Consider the following 13510-nt stretch of genomic DNA (forward strand, 5'->3'; position numbering starts at 1 on the left):
CTCCTTTATTACCATCATCACGACCCATTTACAAAACAATCATCACCATCATCACTTCTTACTTACATCACCACCATCACCAACCACTTAAATCACTCTCATTATCACCCTCATCATACCATCACCACCACCATTACCTTTATTATCACCACCATCATTACCCTCAACTTCATTATTACCACCATCACCAACCACTCACATCATTATCATTATCACCCTCATCATACCATCACCACCTCCATCATCACCATCAACTTCATTATCACCACCATCACCCTCATCATACCATCACCACCTCCATCATCACCATCAACTTCATTATCACCACCATCACCAACCACTTATATCATCTTCACCTGTGTTTAGTTTAATAACCCCATATTGATAATTTTCTATATCTGTGTTTAAATCTTTTCATTGTTTTATTGACCTGTTTTTGTTAATTTATTTTTCTGGTCTTAGTGTTTGGTACTTTTCTATATCCGTTTTTTTATATATATATTTTTATTGTTATTTTATTGTTATTTATCTGTTTGTAGTTTCTTTGTTTGTTTAGTCTACTTTGCTAATCTTCTGTATTTTTTCAGTGTTTAATTTTTATTGACCTGTTAGTAATTTCTTTGTGGATGTAGTCTTAGTCTTTGGTACTTTTCTGTATCGTATTTTAAAATCTTTATATTGTTTTATTGATTTCTGTTTCTTTACTAGTTTATCTAGTCTTGGGGTTGTTTGTTACTTTTGTTACTTTTCTATATTGTGTTTTTTATCTTTATTTGTTTTTATTGATCTCTGTGTTTTTGTATGTAGTGTATCTAGTCTCAGTGTATAGATCAGGTGTACCTGTTCCTGTGCCGAGGGCGTGGTGTTGAGGCATTGTGGTGGTGGTGGTATAGTTGGGGTTGTAAGAGTCGTGTAGTGTTTGGGAGTGTAGTGTTAGGGTTGCTGTGGTGCTGCAGGGTGGATGTTGTGGTATATCTGCAGTCTCCGGCTCAGGCGGGCGTGTTTGTGTTTTTAGATGAGGTCGGCCTGCGGTTCCTCTTTGATCCACTCTGAACCGCAAACACGACCCGAACCAGAACCCTGTTATAAACTGACCCGCCAGAACCGACCCGGAGCCAGAGCTTCACCCTAAACACTCTCACCCACTGCCCTCCCAGTAACCCCACACCCTGCCCCCTCACCACCCGGACCGAGACCGGACCAGCGCTGAGGTCATCCAGTTTAGATTATATAATTTTACCCTGCAGAGAAAACCAGCTGCAGATCCACCAACTTCACCAAACTGTACAAACTACTTCATCTGCTGAACAATCTAATCATGCTAATCTATGCACTACACACCCCACACCTGCACTACTGCTATACTCACACTACAGTACTCACTTTAACTCACTATAAAACTGTGAACTTTAAGAACTTTACGCACTCGTTCACTTTACCAGCCTTAAGCTATTATACCATATTTGCACTACTGTTTATACGGGTTCTGTTTATACTTGTACTGTCATTCCATCTTAATAGAATCAACCATGCAAATATTTTTAATAGTAAAACCCATTAATATATATATATATATATATATATATATATATATATATATATATATATATATATATATATATATATATATATATATATATGCTGGTCAATCATCTTGGCGAAACTTTATTTTTTCTTTTTTTTTTAGAAAAGATGGTCAAAAAAATCATGCTAACAAATTAGCTTGATCAACATGGTCATGGTGGTGAATCAATATTGGTCCACATAGTTCACTGAGCAATTATCTTGGAAAAGTTGGTCAACCTGATTGATCGAGCTGGACAATCTAATCAAGGTGATTGATCAGCATAGTCATGCTGCTCAGATGTCGAGATGGTCACATTCGTCAATCATCTTGGTCAAACAAGCCAATCTGGTCAATCTTGGCAAAGATTTGTCAACTAGTTGAGTCAAGCTGGATAAACTAATCAAGGTGATTGATCAGCTTTGTCAGTCCTGCTTGGTTAAACTAATGAACCCAACCTATGGTCAGACTGTTCATGCTGGTCAACCCTACTTGAAAAATTGGTAAAGGTGGTCAACTAGTTAGGTCAAGCTGGACAAACTAATCAAGGTGATTGATCAGTTTAGTCATGCTGGTCAGAGGTCAAGATCTCGTGTTCTTCAATCATCAAAGCTGGTTGGTACCTACTTCGTCAAACTTGGTCAAAATTATCCGACTGTTTATGATGGTCAACTATACTTGGAGAAATTGGTAAAGCTGGTCAACTAGCTGGACCAACTAATAAAGGTAATTGATCAGCTTGGTCAAACTAGTCAATTCAACCTGCTAGTCAATCCAGTGCTGTTCAACCCTGAGAAGATTGGTAAAGCTGGTCAACTAGCTGGACAAACTAATCAAGGTGATTGATCATCTTGATCATGTTGGTCAAAGTAGCCATACTGGTCAATCTTGACAAAGCTGGTTGTGATGGTCAAACTGCTTGGTCGATCTTGGCCTTGATTAGGGTTTTTAAAAGTGTTAGAATCGTCAAATGCCACCAAAACAGCTTTTTTTTATAACCAGACATTCTTGAATCAGTATTTATTTTAAGTTTTGTAGGTTTGTAATTTATTTTATTTTTAAAAAACTGCGTATATTGATGATATCTTGTTTAATAATGTTTATGGATTATATATACTATATATGTGCCGGTATATATGCTGGTCAGTCCCGGCCGGTGTAAACGCCAGTGCTGCCCCTAAAGCCCGGGTCCCGTCATAACCGGCCCCTGCAGTGTCCAGCGTCTAATCCGGACCGGCTCCCGGCTCAAACACATTCTTAACGCGGTCGCTGGCGAGCCGATGTGACGAGCTGGTCACACAAGTATTATGTTTTATGTTTCACCATTAGTGTCTACAGTTTCAGGTGGAGACTGGGTGCAGGGAGGCGCGCTGCAGGACGCCGAAGAATGGAGCCATTGATTCCCCTGAGGAGCCACTTTAGCGCAGAGAGAGTTAGCATAGCGTTCAGCTCAGAGAGGCCTATTAGCTGCTTCTCCAGGTCACTGATCCATGACTGAGGAGCCTCAGAGTGTGGAGAACCGGCCTGGCACACACCGTCCGTCCGCAGATCCCACCAACACACACACACACACACACACACACACATATACACACCGGCCCACCGTTTCACAAATACACTGCAAAAAAACTGATACAACACGCGTTCACGATGCTATCAATCCGTCTAACTCAATTACAACAGAGAAAAGTGAAAGCACAGATAATATATCTATATATAAGCTAAAATATGAGAAGTGAATCCCAATGTAACTCAATTAAAAGTGAAAAAACACAATTAGAAGAGCACACGATGTACTAACTACAGAAATGTATGGGATCAAACTCAATTAAAACAGTAGAAACTGTACTATAACAAAGAAACGGTAACCATATCCCAAACTAGCTCAATTAAAAAGCTGAAAACTACAAAAAAAGAGTAATATAAACTGTACTATAGAGAAAGTATGGACACTATAAGATCATTTAACTCTATAATCTAAGTTTGCTATAACATTTGCTATAGTACAGATTCTGCTCTGTTAATTGAGTTAGGTTGTGATGTTCATTTTCTGTTATTTTAAATTAGTGGGTTTGTGATATAGCTCCTTTTTTATTTAGTTAGATTGTAATGCAGTTCCCTGATTTATGGTTCAGTACAGTATTGTAATACAGTACATTTACATTCACTATAGTACAATTAGTCTTTTAAGATCCTCAGAGAGTTCTTTGCCATTGTTACGCCCTCGCTATATTTTCCTGTGTTTTCCCCGTTTCCTAGTGTGTTTCTCTAGTACTTTTCCATCACGTGTGTGTAATTTGTAGCTCCGCCCCTTCCCCAGGTGTTCAGTGTTTCTTGTTCCTATTTATAGCACAGTTTAGTCCATGTTTAGCCGTCGGTCTTTGCACCTTCCTCTGTCGTTTGTCTCGCCACGTTTGCTGTTGTTTACTACGTCACGTTATTGCTCTTTCTATGTTCTTGTATTTACACGCTATTGTTTATTTCTAGTCTGTTATTTGTCACGTCAATTTCTTAGTCACGTTATTTCTTTGTTTTGTATATTATTCACTTATTTAACCCTGTATATATCCCTAGCCCTGTTTTGTTATTATCTGTTTAGTTTAGCCACTTATCTGTTTAGCTTAGCACTTTGTTGGTTTTCTTTGTTTGTTTGTGTACATATAACTTATATCTGTTATTCCCTTATTTGTTTACTTGTTTATTTGTTATTTATTAAAGTCTTGGTCTTACCCGCTTTAAATCCGCCTCCCGTCTGTTCCCCACGTTACAGCCATGAGGTGCCATGTTGGAACTTTCAGCTCCCTATACACACCTGAAACCCAGTAACTCTAACGAGTCACATGACATTTTTGAAGGGAAAATAACAAGCAGTCCTTAATATAGACATTTAGGTTTGTAGCCTCTTAGAGATGTATTCACTTTAGTTGCGGGTGGTTTTTAGACATTAATGTCTGTATATTGAGTTATTTTGAGCGAAGAATACATTTACACTGTTATATAAGCTGCACACAGACTACTTTTCATTGTGTCAAGGTGTCATTTTGTCAGTGTTTCTGTCTCTCTCTCTGTTTCTCTCTCCCTCTCTCTCTTTCTCTCTCTCTTTCTCTCTCTCTCTCTCTCTTTCTCTTTCTCTCTCAGTGTGTAATATATCCTTTAGTTGTGGAGCTGATAGAACTGGAGGACCCCTGGCTGGACCGAACCTGCAGTCCTGATCTGAGATCAGCCTTACTAACCCAAATACTGACCACAGTGTTTTAGGCCCCGCCCCCGCTGCTTTGAGGTCAGGGCACGGTCCTGAAGAACGGTCGGCGCTGGTCTGAACCGGGCACTCGTCCATCTCTCCATTCAGACGGTTCTTCACACTGACCTCAGAACAGCCTGGTCCACTCCAACTTACACAACTTTCCCACAGGTACACCTGAGTTTACCTGAGGAACAGGTGAGTCACAGCATAGTAGACACCAGAAAAATGCATAGGGCCCTGTTTAAGTGATCTATAGTGCATTTTTCATTTGATTTTAGCGGCGTGTCCTTTGTCTTTAGTATTATGAGGATGCAAAAAGCACACCTTGCACGACTCGAAAAGCTGTGCAAAAGTCACATAGTAATTCCCTTAATTAATCATGGGTATGGTTAATTTTGGGCGTAACCTGAAATAAACCAATTAAAGAGTCTCTTGCTCATCATTCCCTTTAAGAGCCAGGTGTGCTCTGACTTTGGCACATTCGTATGTATTTAAAGTGCTGCGCTTCAGCATCTCATCTCTATCTCTATCTACAACATTAAGCTACAGTTAATAAGTCTGTGTACTGAACATAATCAAATCCTTAAAAATGTCAGAAATAAATCAGTCAGTTTTAATTTTAGGGTTTTAATCAGTCAGTGGCGCACCTGTTTTTCCCTCCGTCAAAATAGAAACATTTCCAGTCCACCGCACCCATCAGCATTAATATATACCTAAACTCCAATGCTATTTTAAATATGTGTGCACAAGGTGTGAAAATAGACTGTTGAAGGGGGGGTAAGATAGCAACAAGCATCGTGACACACCTTAGCAGGGTGTAGGACAGGGCCCTTAGTGTTTTCTGAATGAATTGTAGTGGATAAAAATTCATTCAAAGTGGACACTTAAAGAACCTCCTTTCCGAAACTGAACTACACTGCCGTTTTCTAACTCGATAACCACCCCAAACTCACCTCTGAGATGAAATCTGCTTTTCTGAGGAAGCTGAAGATAAAGGTGAGTGATTGGTCAAGTATGTCTCCAGATCAAAACCCAATTGAGCATCTGTGGGGCATCCTCAAACAGAAGGTAAAATCTGTGAGTAAACTCCTGCATGCGGACTACAATTGTAAAAACAGGAGCACCAGTGAGTGTTTGTAGGCTTTAGTTTTTTTCGGTCACATGACGTCATCGAGTTCAGTAGCTCCTCCATTTCCACTCGCTGTTGTGTTTTTTACGTGAATCTCTGTGGAAACCGTGGCGCGCCCAAAGTGTAATTACGGTGCGCAGCAGTGGACAAATATCTATTTTATTAAAGGCGAGGAGACGAAACTCAGAGATGTGCGTCCGGACGGGACTAAAATTACCTGAGGAGCACGGAGTTCAGAGAAAAACAGTAGATAATTCAGCCTGTAATTTTCTCAGAGGACGTCTGAGAAAAACACCTACATGATCGTTCTGGACGGGAATAAAATAAAAGAGAAAATTACCCAGAACCCCCTGAGAAAATTATCTTGTCCGGATAGTGATTTAGAGTACTTTAAACTGTATCAAATAGTCGTATCTTCAGTCTTTCCCAAGAAAATACCTAATATAATATCACTTTTGTGAGATACTACAACAACTCATACTGCATACTCAATAATTCATAGTGGACACAGCATAACTCATATTAGACGGTGAAGAATGTGTGTGGGATGTTTGGGGACTGTAATAGAAATCATGAAAGTTTAATGGAGCTACAGAATGAAATTACAGTAGCCGTTCTATTTCTACTGGAACCTTCCCAAGATGCACCTGCACATTCCCTTACATATACAGTCATCCCTCTCTCTCTCTCTCTCTTTCATACAGATGTTGAAACAACTTCAACACAACAGAAAATGAAGCAGCAGAAATACTTCTAACCTCATTTCCTTCTTCCTCTCCTTCACTCCTCTATCCTATTACTCCCCTGTGTCCTCCTTTTATCCCTATCCAAAGATGTTTTACCTTGAAACTTATTTTACATTGTACTTGACTATTGTAAGTCGCTTTGGACAAAAGCGTCTGCCAAATATAATGTAATGTAATGTAATATATACACTCAAATGTTCTGTAAGGTTTCTACAGCAAAACTGAGAGATGAGGCTCTATTTAGGGGCGTGTCAGTGTGTCTTTGCTATCATAACGATGGGAAAAGTACCCCTTGCGCAGCTCAAAATGCAAAGCAAAGGTCATGTACTAATTCTCTAAATTAATCATGGGTGTGGTTTTTCATTTTGGGTGTATCATGAAATAAACCAATCAGAGTGTCTCTTGCTCATCATTCTCTTGAAGAGTAGATCAGGTGAGCTCTGTCTTTGGCGGATTGCTATTGTAACGGTGCAGCTACCTGGACGTGTTCAACAAACTCTTCTCAGCAGAGGAAACTGAGCTGCTGGTTGACGCTGTGAAGGAGCTCCAGCAGCTCATTTACGGGAACAGCAATGTTATTTTATTTACTATTCTGTTTATTGTTGATGTAAAAGTTGGGTTTGTGCTGCTGTGTGTTCATGTGTGTGTAATAAGTGGGGGTGTACGCTCGGCTCGGCACGGCGCCTGTGTTACCGAGATAGCGATGAACGTCTGACTGTTGGTGTCTGTCTAGGTTGTATTCAGTCAGTGGAGCTCCTGTGTTTTACCAAGATAAACAAGATAAACAAGATAAAACTCCAGAAATGTACCTGAACACACCTCATTTCCAGAACACCACGCCCATCAGTGTAGATATATTCAGAAGATCTGCTGCTGTTTAAACCAGGCAGGAGGAAGGAGTGAAAATACACTGTTGGTGGGGTTTAAGATAGCGATGAGCATCACAACACCCTTTACGCAGGGTAAGAACTATGCTAAGCTAATGTTGGCGGAGGTGGTGGTGAGATTTTAAGCAGATTTCCTGTGACGGAGATAAATGTTCACTCCAGCATCAGCAGGACCACGCTGAGACACTTTACTCAACTTTACTGCCAATAAAAGCTTTATTGAGCAGACAGGGACCCAACATCAGCGTGGAGGAACCTGACAGAACACACACACTCATGAACACACAAACATATATATGAGAAATAAAACGTGTAGATGATTAAGGTGATTGTGGAGTTAATGACACACAGGTGTTGATTATTGAGATAATGATAGAGGTGTTGATTGTGGAGAAAATTATGGAGTTGTTGATTAAGAAAGTGTTGATGATTAAGATAATGATTAAGGTGATTGTGGAGTTAATGACACACAGGTGTTGATTATTGAGATAATGATAGAGGTGTTGATGATTAAGATAATGATAGAGTTGATGTTGATGGTGGTGTTGACTGAGAAATAAAAAGTGTAAATGATTAAGGTGATTATGGAGTTAATGACAAAGGTTTTGATGGTGTTAATTATGGAGGTGTTTATTTGTAGATGTGTTGATGAAGGTTTTGATTATGGGGTGTTTATTTGTAGATGTGTTGATGGAGGTTTTGATTATGGGGTGTTTATTTGTAGATGTGTTTATGAAGGTGTTGATTATGGTGGTGTTTATTTGTAGATGTGTTTATGGAGGTGTTGATTATGGGGGTGTTTATTTGTAGATGTGTTGATGAAGGTGTTGATTATGGGGGTGTTTATTTGTAGATGTGTTAATGAAGGTGTTAATTATGGAGGTGTTTATTTGTAGATGTGTTGATGGAGGTGTTGATTATGGGGGTGTTTATTTGTAGATGTGTTGATGAAGGTGTTGATTATGGGGGTGTTTATTTGTAGATGTGTTGATGAAGGTGTTGATTATGGAGGTGTTTATTTGTAGATGTGTTGATGAAGGTGTTGATTATGGAGGTGTTTCTTTGTAGATGTGCTGATGAAGGTGTTGGTTATGGAGGTGTTTCTTTGTAGATGTGTTGATGAAGGTGTTAATTATGGAGGTGTTTATTTGTAAATGTGTTTATGAAGGTGTTAATTATGGAGGTGTTTATTTGTAGATGTGTTGATGGAGGTTTTGATTATGGGGTGTTTATTTGTAGATGTGTTTATGAAGGTGTTGATTATGGTGGTGTTTATTTGTAGATGTGTTTATGGAGGTGTTGATTATGGGGGTGTTTATTTGTAGATGTGTTGATGAAGGTGTTGATTATGGGGGTGTTTATTTGTAGATGTGTTGATGAAGGTGTTGATTATGGAGGTGTTTATTTGTAGATGTGTTGATGGAGGTTTTGATTATGAAGGTGTTGATTATGGAGGTGTTGATTATGGAGGTGTTTATTAAGCAATAATAGAAGTATTGACTGTTAAGGTGCTGATTATGGAGTTATTGGCAGAGGTTTTGATGGATGTGTTGATGAAGGTGTTGATTGTGGAGGTGTTGAAAGAGGATTTGATGATGGAGAAAATGATAGCCTTGTTAATGGAGAATGATTTTGATTATGAAGGTGTTGATTATGGAGGTGTTTATTAAGGAATAATAGATGTGTTGATGGAGGTGTAGATGATGGAGATAATGATGGAGATGATGACAGAGTGATGACCCTTTTAAGAAAACACTTTTAATCAAACCTCGGCAATAAAGAATCAGTCTCTTCTGTTCAAACGTCTCAACCAGTAACGAGGGTTTCTCCACCCAGTACTTACTGATCACTTCCTGTCTGTCTCTCCGTCTCCACTGCTCTGATTCTGATGGAGGGAGGTGATTGGTGGAGAGCAGAGGAATGGAGTGTTCTGAATTTACAGCTGGTAAATCAGCTGGTGGATCTTCTCAGCTGGCTACTGCAGCTGCAGTGTGTGTGTGTGTGTGTGTGTGTGTGTGTGTGTGTGTGTGTGTGTGTGTGTCGGTGGGCTCCAGGCTGGCCGGGTATGAAGTGGTCCAGCAGTCGTGGTGCCGCGAGGCCTAAGCTCATAATCAGCAGGGTAATCCCAGGACAGCTGCAGGGTCTTCAGCGGCCTTTACTGGTCTTCAGCGCAGCGGCCAGTACGAACCCCCCCAAATAAACACAACCACCAACACTCCCCAACACCCCCCCAACACTCACCAACACTCACCAACGCTCCTCAACACTATCCAAGAATATCTAACACTTTCCAACACTCCTCAACACTATCCAAGACTATCCAACACTCCTCAACACTCACCAACACTACCCACTCTATACTACACTCCTCAACACTATCTGACACTCTCCAACACTATTCAACACTCTCCAACACTCCTCAACACTATCCGACACTCTCCAACACTATTCAACACTATTCAACACTCCTCAACACTATCCGACACTCTCCGACACTATGCAACACTATTTAACACTATTCAACACTCACCAACACTACCCACTCTATACTACACTCCTCAACACTATCTGACACTCTCCAACACTATTCAACACTCCTCAACACTCCTCAACACTATCCGACACTATGCAACACTATTTAACACTATTCAACACTCACCAACACTTTCCAAACACTCACCAACATTATCCAAGAATATCCAACACTCTCCAACACTATCCGACACTCTCCAACACACTCCAACACTCCTCAACACTATCCGACACTATCCGACACTCTCCAACACTATTCAACACTATTCAACACTATTCAACACTCCTCAACACTCTCCAACACTATCCGACACTCTCCAACACACTCCAACACTCCTCAACACTATCCGACACTCTCCGACACTATGCAACACTATTCAACACTATTCAACACTCTCCAACACTTTCCAAACACTCACCAACATTATCCAAGAATATCCAACACTCTCCAACACTCCCCAACTCTATCCTACACTCCTCAACGCTCCTCAACACTCTCCAACACTCCTCAATACTCACCAACGTCTGGTTAAGTCTTGATAAAAGCGGTGTTGATTGGAAAAACAGAAGTATAGATGATTGAAATAATGATAGAGGTGTTGTTGATTGAGATACTGATGGAGGTGTTTGTTATGGGGATACTGACAGAGGTGTTGATGATGGAAATAATAATAGAGGTGTTGATGATAAAGATGTTGGTTATGGAGGTGCTGATTATGGGAATAATGACAGGTTTTTGCTAATGGAGATAATGATGGAGGTGTAGATGATTAAGATAATGATACAGGTGTTGATGATTGAGATAATGATAGAGGTGTTGATGAATGTGATAATGTATATATAATTCAGAAACACTGTTGCTATTTAAACAATAATTAATTAATGATAATTAAGTAATAAGTAATAATTAGTGTTTAATCCGGGGTTGAGGGGTGTTTACAGGTGGAGATGTTGCTCAGTATCTCCTCAGTGTTGCAGGAGCTGGATCAGTGTCTGGGCGTCTGGTTAAGTCTTCAGTTCGGCGAGTCCTCGTGAGACGTGGTGAATAATGGTGCAACAGAGGGAATTTCCTCTTAAAATAAAAAGTTGCTAACCCCGCACCCTCCCCGGACGCGCCAGCACGCCCAGGACCTGCCAAACCCCCGAACCTCCACCGAACCCGGCAGTATCTGCCCGCCGCGCCGGCGATGGCCTCCCCAGGGCCGCAGTAACTCAGCAAGTATGCGCTGCGATGAAAAAAACACATGCTGGTTTTATTATTTATAGATTAATGTGTTTATTTATTATGGTTTCTCTGCTCCTAAAGGAAAACGCTGACCCGGGTCGTCGCAGCGCGGCCGGGTTCGAGCTGACGCTAAATCTTCTCTCCTGGATCAGGAGTCGCGCCGTAACTCTGCGCTAATGACAGCAGAGATAACGCGGAGGGGGAGACGGGATCTCGGGTTTACGCCGCTCGCCAGATCGGACCAATCGGACGAGCCGGCGCTCGGAGTGCGATCTTTATCAGATCACAAATCACCCCTCGGCCCGGGACGCTAACACAGGGGCGGACAGAAAGGGACAGGAGTTCTCTTCTGAGAAAAAGCAAACATGCTAATAACATTAGCATCCAAGAGCTAGCTCACTAATGCTAACAGCTATGCTAACAGCAAACTTATCTATACTTATCTTTTCCACAGTTTTAATTTTTTAAATCTTTGCAAAGACATATTTCTAAATAAGAGAACCAAGAATCAAAATCTTATTTTATTTTTCCTACATTAATAAATGAACAGTGAAGTGATCTATCAGATTATGAAGGAACACATAATGAATCATGCAGTAACTTAAAAACAGTGTTAAACAAACTAAAATACTCTGAAAACTCTGAACTTATCCATCAGGTGGTCCTGATGAGTGCCAGTTTCATCATTATAATTTTATTTTCAGATTGACTGACCTTTATTTCTTTTAATCTTTATTTAGTTGAGTAGTTGTTTCTTCTCATAACCTGGATTCGAACATTACTCAAATATTCACTATTCACTGTATAGCTGTAACTCTACCTCTTCACTACTTTACTTTAACTGATGCTCTCAAACTTTACATTAAGAGACAAGAAATTCAAGTAATTAACTCTTGATGAGTTCAGCACAGCTGTTAACTGAAAGCCTGAATTCCAGGAGACTCTACCTCATAAAACTGACTGAGAAAATCCAGCAGAGATGTTCAAAACTCATCATATAAACCATATTCTGGTTTGTTTAACACGTTTTATTTAGTAAATAATTCCATATGTTTTTTTTATAGTGTGGATGATTTTAGTATATAGAACTATATATTTAACATTTATTTGGTGATCCGGTTCTCTGTGTTCGGATTTGGGTCTCGTTGATATGATCCTGTTCTCCCTGTTCTGATCCGGTTCTCCATGTTCCGTTTTTCTGTGTTTTGATCTGGTTCTGTTTTCTAATCCGGTTCTTCATGTTCTGATTCGGTTCTCAGTGTTCAGATCCGGTTTTTACGTATTTTGATCCGGTTCTCCGTGGTCTGATCCGGTTCTCCATGTTCTCCATGTTTTGATCTGGTTCTCTGTGTTTTGATCTGGTTCTGTGTTCTGATCCGGTTCTTAACGTTCTGATTCGATTTTTACGCGTTTTGATCCGGTTCTCCGTGTTCTGATCCGGTTCTCCATGTTTTGATCCGGTTCTCCATGTTTTGATCCGGTTCTCCATGTTTTGATCCGGTTCTCCATGTTTTGATCCGGTTCTCCATGTTTTGATCCGGTTCTCTTTGTTCTGATCAGGTTCTGAATAGGTTTCTCCGGGTTCTGATCCGTGCTCTGGTTCCGGGGGAAGGTGTGTGAGGTGGAAAGTGTGATGTGGGCGGGGCCGGGTCGGTTCTGTTTACAGCTCCATGTGATTGTTGTTAAGTACCTGTCCGGTTCCCGTCGGTCCGACCCACCTGGAAAAACAAGTGAGCTCAGGAGCTTCAGAACCGCGGCCAAAATAACGGAAACCACACGACCGGCCGGCCAGGTGCTGCGACCCGAACCTGTAAACCTCAGTCAGAACCATCAGAACCACACAGTGTTTTCCCTATAAACCCTGATATACTGTATTATTATTAATCATTAACTATAACATGTTAATTTATTAAGTTATGTAATGCATTATATTTACATTTGAGTGAAAGTTCTGTTCATTTCAGCATCAGGAAAGGACAAAAATGTCAAAAGGTACAAATTTAAAATATGTAAAAATAGATGTATATACATATATTACATACCTATAATATACATATAATGTTGCATATATATTTTTGCAAATTGTAAAAATGTATAAATATAAAGAACTATGCAAAGGTAATTATTGGTGGGTAAATGACAAGACAGCTAAATAAAAGGAAACATTGTAAAGCTAAATGTAA

The sequence above is a fragment of the Astyanax mexicanus genome, chromosome 8 (assembly GCF_023375975.1).
Source record: "Astyanax mexicanus isolate ESR-SI-001 chromosome 8, AstMex3_surface, whole genome shotgun sequence".
In the NCBI taxonomy this organism is placed as follows: domain Eukaryota; kingdom Metazoa; phylum Chordata; class Actinopteri; order Characiformes; family Acestrorhamphidae; genus Astyanax; species Astyanax mexicanus.